This window comes from Gadus morhua, chromosome 7 (genome assembly GCF_902167405.1).
Source record: "Gadus morhua chromosome 7, gadMor3.0, whole genome shotgun sequence".
NCBI classification, from domain to species: domain Eukaryota; kingdom Metazoa; phylum Chordata; class Actinopteri; order Gadiformes; family Gadidae; genus Gadus; species Gadus morhua.
In genome coordinates this window covers 12,543,791-12,553,436 of record NC_044054.1, presented here as the reverse complement: position 1 = coordinate 12,553,436, position 9,646 = coordinate 12,543,791, and positions in this window count along the sequence as shown.

Genomic DNA, 9,646 nt, shown 5'->3' with positions numbered 1-9,646 from the left:
CTCCAATGCTCACATTGCTGATAATTTGAAGTAGAGGCTGACATTTTATTTACATTAACATCGTGGGGCCGTTTGAAAAGTGGAACTATGTCAGGGACCTCTGCCAGGTGCTTAGCCATGTCGCCATCAGCTGATTAAAGAGAGATGTAGTTAAAAACAGCCTCGGAAGCCGCTGTTCCAGCCAGACAATTACCCCTAATGATAATCAATGCGTCCACAAGTCTGGTGACCTAGTACGCCTATGGGAGGCACTGTCACGTGTCAGCATCGGTTTGCTAAGTTAACACATAGTTGCAGCCATGGTCACCGAGAGGGTTGGATACAATGGGGGGGAATCTATGTTTTCATTGAAAGAATATCGTCTAACAGCGGTATGATTGTGTCATGATTAGCGAACATAGACTTCCGTCCTGCCACACAAAAACACTGCATATTTAATCTCCCAAATTCACACTTAAAAAATTCTAAACTAAAAAAAACGACATAAAATATCATTGAACACAACCGCTCGGATGACTACACAACACAGAGACAACGCAGAGACAATACAAACTAGTGGTTTCAGGGATAGAACATCCATATTAATCACCATGGGAACGATAGAAAACTTTGCATTAACTCACATACTTAACATCATATACATTCAATCACAGGAAATTCACATTTATTGCCAGAAATGTTTCTCAAAATTAATTTTGCTGCTGAATTTCTTACAATGTTGCATTTTCCACTGAGACTTCAAACCAATATCGGGTTTGGCAAGACAGAACCTTGACATACTTGACTGTTGTTGCATGATTGTTTCTTTAAACAGTCCATTAGGCGCTTTAAGGTAGTTTTGGCGACATATACAAACAACATATTCTGTTGTTTAGGTTGGAGGGCAGGCTGGTTTAATGGTTAAACCCTGAACCTTTGAGCTGGGAGCCGGAGAAACCTAATGAAACCACAAACATAACCATACAAATAATCAGACTAGATTACTATAGTAATACGATTCAAACCAAACAGCCATGGCATTTCTTATGATTTTTTCTTTCTTTTTTTTGCCTTTATCTATGAAAGCCAAGTGCAACTCTAAGTAAGCGGTGTCGTGATGCCTGGGTTTGTGTGGCTACAGCCCAGGAGTTTTCATGAATAGCCCCGGATCTGAAGATGGAATCTATTCATCACAGGTTCCAGGTCGCAATGCATCAACTGTATCAGAGAATTGTGTGTGCATGTTTGTGTAACATTTAATATTCTAATATAATTTTACAGTTAACCATTTTTCTCTTATCTTTTAATGTTGCATGTCAATACGTGAGTAAAGAGAGCAATTCTGCCTCTACTCAAAACTACTATTAGAATCAAATTTATATTTTTAGCATCACAATTCATGTCACATTTTTGAGGTACACATTACAATTTTTTAATGATGAAGACATGAACTTTGGATGTGAATGAGATCTGGGTTTCAGCCCTGAATGTCCTTAAATCCTAGCAACGTCCCTCTGCAGAAATACATGCAGCATGTCTGTGGGTTTATAAGGCCTGTGGAGTGCATGGCTGGAATGTCACAGAGGAGTAACCAATCAGGACCATCTGTCTGAGAGATGACCTGGCTAAGCACTGGATTACCCACTCACATGTATGGAAGGCGGGTGTCTAATACCAACGCTGACTCCTCCAGGCAATACGACAGCCAGGGTAGAATAAAGGCTGATGGGTGGTCATTTGTAGTAGATCTAGTCAGCTTTTTGTTATGCTATTTTCTTTATTTTGGTATTTCTTCATGCATATGCATGTTGATTATTGGTGTTGTTTTTATGTAAGGTTCCACCGTTTCTGTAGATGTGGACCTTTGTCACAGTGACACAAGAGGAAACACGTTTTGAAGTCACCAAGGGAATTGTACAGAGGTAGGGACCTGGTTTTCCAGGGATGTCTCGTCTCCTGATCATCCCTGGATGATGGGATCTTCCTTGCTAATTCAGGGAGTTTATCCTTGACCGAGCGAGCGAGGGTCAGGGGGGTGTCATAATTATATGGCCTCTTAAGGCCTTTGAGACTGTACCAGTGATTAAGGGCTGCAAAAATAAAATTGTATTTAATTTAATTTGATATTGTTACCGTTCTCATCTCACAAAGGAGAATGCCTGGAATAGGGTGCTTGGAACAGGGTGCTCGGAGTGTGTGTATACTGGCCAGAGGGATGGAGGGACATCTGAGGGAGGGACATCCGTCTCCTATAAATTTCTAATTTTCTTGTTTAATTTTATATAAATTATTTTTTTAATTCTGCCATCTTTCATCACATGTCAATCAAACTGGCTGTATTATAATTATAAAGGGTATATGAACTTTAAGGGATTTATCTTTTTAAGGTTTTTAAAAAGGGTAAATACCTGATCACTAACAGAATCCTTAAAAAACGTAGTTCTTAATCGATAATAACAAACGCACACCAATATCTTTATTATTCGACGATACAGCATTATGTGGAAATATAGCCCAGATGTAATTACACAATCCTTGCTTATTCATCAATAGGTTTCAAAGCAGTGGTCACCGACAATCAGGTTTAGGAATATAGAGATCTCGATCTGAGGCTTTTCAAGTGGATCACAGACATAAGGCATGAGACATTACCAGAAAGGGCAAAAGCAAAACTAAGCGGGACATCTACTGGACAAACTAAGATATTACTTCTGATAGGCCTGCCTTAACACCAGACCCTCACTTGGACATCACTGGAGAAAAATAGTTTCAGGAACAAATGCTTGTTATTTAGGTATTCACAAAGTATCTGTGGATACCTATTATGCCTATTATTAACTATGACTCTAATCAATTCAATAATATTAACCACATAAACCTTGATAATTTCCAGTCACCCAATCATTTCAATAAAGTTGTGTGCTCTGTTCTTGTTTTAATTGGATTTTCCCTTCTGATGTAGGGGACAGGTTCGCCTTTCACAAATATTGGTAGCCTATTGTACTTTATTTTTCTTATCATGAATAGTCCCTTTATTGACTGATTGACCCTTGCCTTTGGCCATACAAGATTTTTTAGAAATTGTGTTTCTCTCTGATTAAGACCTTTCCACATTAAGCCTATTGTTACGCCCCACCTCTAGTTGGCCCTACTGGGGCTAACAACAAACCACCCTTGACCCCAAATATTAAAGGACACCTTTTGCAAAAACCCAACCAGTGGGATTTATTTACATAAACATATGAAAAGGACACAACATTAGGTTATACAACAAAGTCCAAAACATAAAGACAAGCCAAATCCCAGAGAGGCGGCACGACCAGCCAGCAGTCCCATGACCAAAAGCATCCCCATGGGAAGGGGAATCTGGCGCTTTTAACTCCGGTCTTGACGAGCGGTCCAGGTGCTCCTAATCAGCTCCACTGATGCAGCACACCTGAGCATGGGCTGAGACATGCCAACAGAACAGGGACAAACGATAGTTACGTATGTAACTACGGTTCTATGAATCCTGGATGGTGCTTCAAGCACTGGATTTATCCGTCTCACGCATGCGCAGTTCGAGTACCTAATATCAACAAAGTCACCTGTGACCGCTGATGAGCTCCGGACAGCCTATATCTTCCGGTGACATCAGAGGATCTGTTCCTGCAGAATCTTCTCGCGAGTACACAAGGATTCTGAGTGACAGAGCACTCTGGCGGTCATCCAGGATTCATAGAACCGTAGTTACATACGTAACTATCGTTCTATTTCATCCTTACTGACCGCCAGAGGGGCGGTGCTTCTAGCACTGGATGGCTCATACCAACAAGGTCACGAGGAACTCCAACACCTACCTCATTGAGAGGGAACAGCAGAGTCGGGTAACAGGACCACGGCCAACGGATGGGGAGTGGCAACGTTCACCCGGTAGAACCTGGAAAAGGTACATGGTGATGTCCATGATGCTGCATCAAAGATGTCTTCCAGGGGCATGCCCCGCAGGGCAGCCCATGACGTTGAGACAGCCCTGGTAGAGTGGCACCTGACCCCGGATGGCAGGGGGTGACCACCTCCTTTATAGGCATGGGTGATGACGTCCACAACCCAATGAGACAATCGCTGCTTGGAGAGAGCACAGCCCCTCCTAGGACCACCATAGTAGAGGAAGAGCTGGTCCGACCGTCTAATGCCTGCGGTCGCAGCTACGTACGCTCTCAGAGCTCGCAGTAGTGGAGACCCACTTCAGCTCCGCCTGAGCCAGGGGTTCAAAAGGAGGCAAGCATAAAGCATCGAGCACCAGGTGCAGATCCCATGCTGGGGCACGCTGTGCTCGTGGGGGTCGTAACCGCAACGCCCCCTTCAGAAAAAGGGACACCAATCTGTGGCCCCCCACTGTGTCATTATCCACCCGAGCATGTCTCGAGGAGATGGCTGCCACGTATACCCTCAGAGTAGCTGGGGCCCGGCTGCCATCCAGGAGTGACTGGAGGAACTCCAAAATCGTTGGAACTGAACAATGCACAGGGTCCTCAGCCCTGTCTGAACACCATGCCGTAAATAGCTGCCACCTATTCTCATACTGCGCCCGGGTAGAAGGTACCCTGGCGTTCAGTATGGTATTGCAGACATCGTCTGAGCACTCCGTCAGCAGCGGGTTGGGCCCTGCAGCGGCCAGACCCATAGCTGTAGTCAACGAGGGTCGGGATGCCAGATCTTGTCCTGTAACTGAGACAGGAGATCCTTCCTGTCGGGAAGGCGCTGTGGTGAACTGGTGCAGAGCCTGCGCAGCAGTGGAAACCATGTTCTCCCTGGCCAGAAGGGGGCTACCAACAGCAGTCTGTGACCCCTCTGTAGCGTCGGAAAAATCTGAGGGATTGGTGGAAAGGCATAGAGGGGACCCTCTGGCCAATCGTGGGCGAGAGCATCCTGACCCAGAGGGCTGCTCTCCTCTGTCCAGGAGAACCACAGGGGGCAATGGGTCGACTCCTTTGAGGCAAAGAGATCCACCTCTGCCCTGCCGAAGACGTCCCAAATGTTGAGAACCACCTCCGGATGAAGCCGCCACTCCCCCGGCGGCGGCTTGCAACGGGAGAGTAAGTCTGCAGTCTGATTCTGTACCCCAGGCAAATACATTGCTCTCAGGCTGGCCAGGCGTGGTGCTGCCCAAAACAGCCGTGCAGACCTGGTGCCTCCCTGGTGGTTTATGTGAGAGACGGTCGAGACATTGTCCGACTGCACGAGCACATGCCGGCCGCCAAGGAAGGGAAGAAATGACTGCAGTGCCCTGTGCACAGCCCGCAGCTCCAGAACATTGATATGCTCCGAGCGGACCTGAGCAGTCGTCCAGATATGGCAGGATCTTCATGCCCCGCAACTGTAGGGGTGAGAGGGCTGCCGCCACGCACCTGGTGAACACCCGTGGGGAAAGGGAGAGGCCAAACGGGAGCACCCTGAACTGAAAACGACGCCCTTGGAAAGCAAACCGCAGAAACTGTCTGTGGTGTGGTGCTATGGGAACGTGAAAGTAGGCATCCTTCAGGTCTACTAATGTAAACCACTCCCCCCTGGCAAAAGTACGCAGAACCTCTGCGGTGCTTAGCATGTGGAACCTCAGGATCTTCAGGAACCTGTTTAGACCCCTCAAGTCGAGGATAGGACGGAGTCCACCGTCTTTCTTTGCTACCAGAAAGTAAGTCGAGTAGAATCCCCCGGGTTGCAACAGGAGATCTACTGGCTCGATGGCACCCTTGTCCAGGAGGGCGGAAGGCTCCTGGGTGAGGGCTTGGGCTTTGGCCGGGTCGTGTATGATGGTCATCTTGACCCGGCCACAGGCTGGGGGCCGGCGTCGGAACTGAAGTTTGTACCCATGGGTCAAGGTGGAAAGCACCCACGGGTCCCTGGTGGAAGCAGCCCAATAGCTGAGTTGCTGCTGGGAAAAACATCCGACGACCGGCCCCTGACCCTCAGCACCGGGTCCCCCGGCCTCTAAAGGTCCTGGGGGAACGACGGGCAGCATATGGGACCTGAGGCTGCCCCGAGGGCAGCCGCTCAGGGGCCCGAAAGGCCTGTGCCTGCTGCTGAGCAGGCTGTGGACGTGGGCGCTGAGACCTGAGGTAGCTACTGGGGTGAGCCTGTGGATGATAGCTGCGCTGTGGGGCAGCTGAAGAACCTCTAGGCCTGCTAGGAGGAGGCACACTCCTTTGAAGCACAGATAGATGCTTGCGAGTCTTCCTGGCCTGGACTGTTCGCTCAAGCACCTCTAGAGCTGCAGAGCCAAACAGCTCCCCAGGTTCCACTGGAACACTGCGGAGGGTTCTCCTGCATGCCTCAGTGAGAGGAGACTGTGCCAACCAAACCTGGCGGCGAGCCTGGACGAGAGTGGACATCACCCGCCCAAACTCTCTGGACATCAGTGGGAACGCCTGCAGAGAAGCGTCACTGAAATCGTGGGCCGGAGCATCCACTGCAACCTCCTGCAGGGATGCTGACAGAGCGAGCATCAGGTGGGACATAGAATTGCCTATGCGTCCCATGCGTGCCGCTGTGTCATAGGCTTTGGAGAGCAGGTCATCCGTAAACCGACACTGGGGATAAGGACACCTCGCATCCGGTCGTAGAGCCTCAACAGGCGAGACAATTAGAGCGGCTATGGTCGGCTCAACTGCTGGCATGCGGTCCAAGCCAAACTTGGGTGCATCCTGCATGGCTGCCAGGGTCCGACCGTCGGATGTTGCATGAGAGAGGGCTCTAGGATCCCTCCAGCATGCATGCAACTCCCTCAGATACTCCTCCGATGGAGGCACGGTAAAGCTGGCAGGGGCTGGGCCACGCCTGAAGAAAGCACTGGCCGGAGCCGGCTGCGCTTGTGGCACGTCTAGCTGCAGACTGGCCAGGGCCATACGAATGATGGCTCCCATTGAGTTGTCCTCAGAAGCACCAGTAGAGCTGCGGGTTGAAGGACGGGAGCACGCTGCGGAGGCACGGGAGGCTGCGTCCTGTAGGACTCCATCCGGCTCGTATTCAGCAAACTCGGCAGCTGACGCTGCCAGAGAAAGCACATCTTCCTCCGGCTCCAAGGTGGCTGCCGGAGGAGCAAGAGCACCTGGCTCCCCTGCACCAGTCCCAGCCTGAAAGGCTAGGAAGAGGCACTTCATGCCTTCGAGCTCTGCTGTCAATTGGCCCACCTTGGAGGCAAGCCTGGACTCCCTAACCTTCTTCCTAGAAGTGGGGCCTGCGGTCACCGCAGCCCGACGTTTGGAGCGACCATCCTGGGCTGGCTTACGTCGCTGGGCTGGGGGCAACAGGTCGGGGGACGAAACGAGGCCCAACCGTTGTTCCACCTCAGCTAGTCTAACAACTCTCACTGCCCGAGGCATAAAACTGCAGTTCATGCAGGGATCATCTGAAAGACCCTCCTTCAGATGCCCGAGGCCAAGGCATGAGGGACACAAATCATGGCCATCCTCAATCTGCAGAGAAGCCATACAGGCCGAGCATGAGTGGTCGCCAACCATGTTAACAAACAGAAAAAATAATACTGTATAAAGCAAGAAACAATAGACACTGGGAAAGGGGGCGAAAACACAACCTTCACCAATGGATATATGTACAGAAAAAAACCCAGACAAGTTAGCCTCAGCGGGAACGCTGCTACCAACTACAGTCACACCTCTGCTGGGAGCGGGAGCGAGAGCACTGCCTTCACCAGTTGAGGGTAGCAGTCAGAACGAGACGAGATAATAATAAGTGCAGTATAACACTGCGGGGGCGAAAAACACTGCCTTCACCAGTTAACACTAAGCGGGCACAACCGAGATGGCACCAAGGTAAAACGTACCTTAGCCAGGAGTGGGAGTGCACACACTGCCGTCACCAATAGCAACGATACACAACTTGAAATTAAGTGATAAGCGCAATACAAACGCCGGGAGAAATTAAATGATAAGCACAGTCCAAACTGCCTTCACCGAAACACGAAATCATAACCACATAGTAAAATTATCCAGCCGAGGGAGATGCGTTCCGCGCAATCTAAACCTCTCGGCGGGTCCGTTGCGGCCTTTGGAGGGTGAGCAGCTCACGGCTCTGACAATATGTCACAAGGCCACCAGCAACGAACGATCAAGATAATAATAGCCACTTAGCTTTTAGCTAGCGAGGTGATACGATACCTGCGAAGCGAGAAGATGAAAGGAACAGATCCTCTGATGTCACCGGAAGATATAGGCTGTCCGGAGCTCATCAGGGGTTACAGGTGACTTTGTTGATATTAGGTACTCGAACTGCGCATGCGCGAGACGGATAAATCCAGTGCTTGAAGCACCGCCTCTGGTGGTCAGTAAGGATGAAATTGAACACAGAAAGCAAGCCCCCTTCGGAGGCTGAAGTGTGCACGTTTAACTTGATTGTGCCCCTGCACCACCCAGAGACCAATGCACTGCCACTGCAAGGACAGTGGGGTGTAGAGGGGCGTAACACCTATATCATTAATGCGTTGGTAATCTAATAAAATAAACAATATTATCAATCAAACTTGATCATGTGCTTCATTTCCTCAATACCTATGAGGTAGATATTTGCTAAAACTTTGACTTGTAAGCCTGTATATAGGCTATAGGTAGAAAACAATAGACCTCTGATACACAATATCATCTGTCCTGAAAAGGTCATGTGGTCGAAGGTGAAAGAATTTCACACGCCTATAGCATGATATAGACGAGTGAGTTAACCTCTTTTTATTTGTAATGGCTACAAGAAAGTCATGTGATATTTTGCTCTACTTATTCTTAACATCAGAGGACATGCTCTCACCATCAAATACTATTAAATATTTGTCCTGTTGCTTAAGAAAATAAAATGAAAGTCAGTGAACCCAAAACCAATAATTTATTTCATTTTAAGTGGTATTTTTTCTTGTATCATCAACATAGTATTCTATGCCATTGTTCACTGAACAATTACAGGGTGGGGATCATGTCAGGGTAGGGCTTGTTTTGCATGTGAAATGCCTTACTCGGACTAGGAAAGTGTCACCTTCATGAAGCTCACACACTAGAGCCCCATCTGAACATATACTGTTAATGTACCTGATGCAAGGGAACAAAGGAACGGCATTCCAGGTTTGAGTGCGTGTCATGGCAGGCCTTGTTGTTTCACATTTTATGGGAAATGCATGCCTTGCCTTGCACTGATGAGGAAAGGGTCACCAATCATGAAACTCCTCTGGTGACAGAAACAAGCCCACACTTTCTCTTAAATTAACCTAATATAAGCAAACAAAGTAAGGTTTTAAATGTAAGACTTCATGCCACGGCTGGCCTTATTTTACATTTGCTGTATGCACCCCCTGCCTCACTCAGACTACAAAGGTGTCCCATCAATGAAACTCACACAGGTAACATATATTAGCCCCAACTCGTAACACACACACACACACACACACACACACACACACACACACACACACACACACACACACACACACACACACACACACACACACACACACACACACACACACACACAACCACACACACCAAACTCACTCATGTAGGTTACTAACAAGTGACATTGACATTGGTTCTTCAGGCGTGTTGGAAAACATCTTCTGGATTTCAGAAAGGGTCTCCCCTGGGTCTTCATGATGGGGGAGGTCAGTGCCTGTCATCCTTGGATGTGGTGG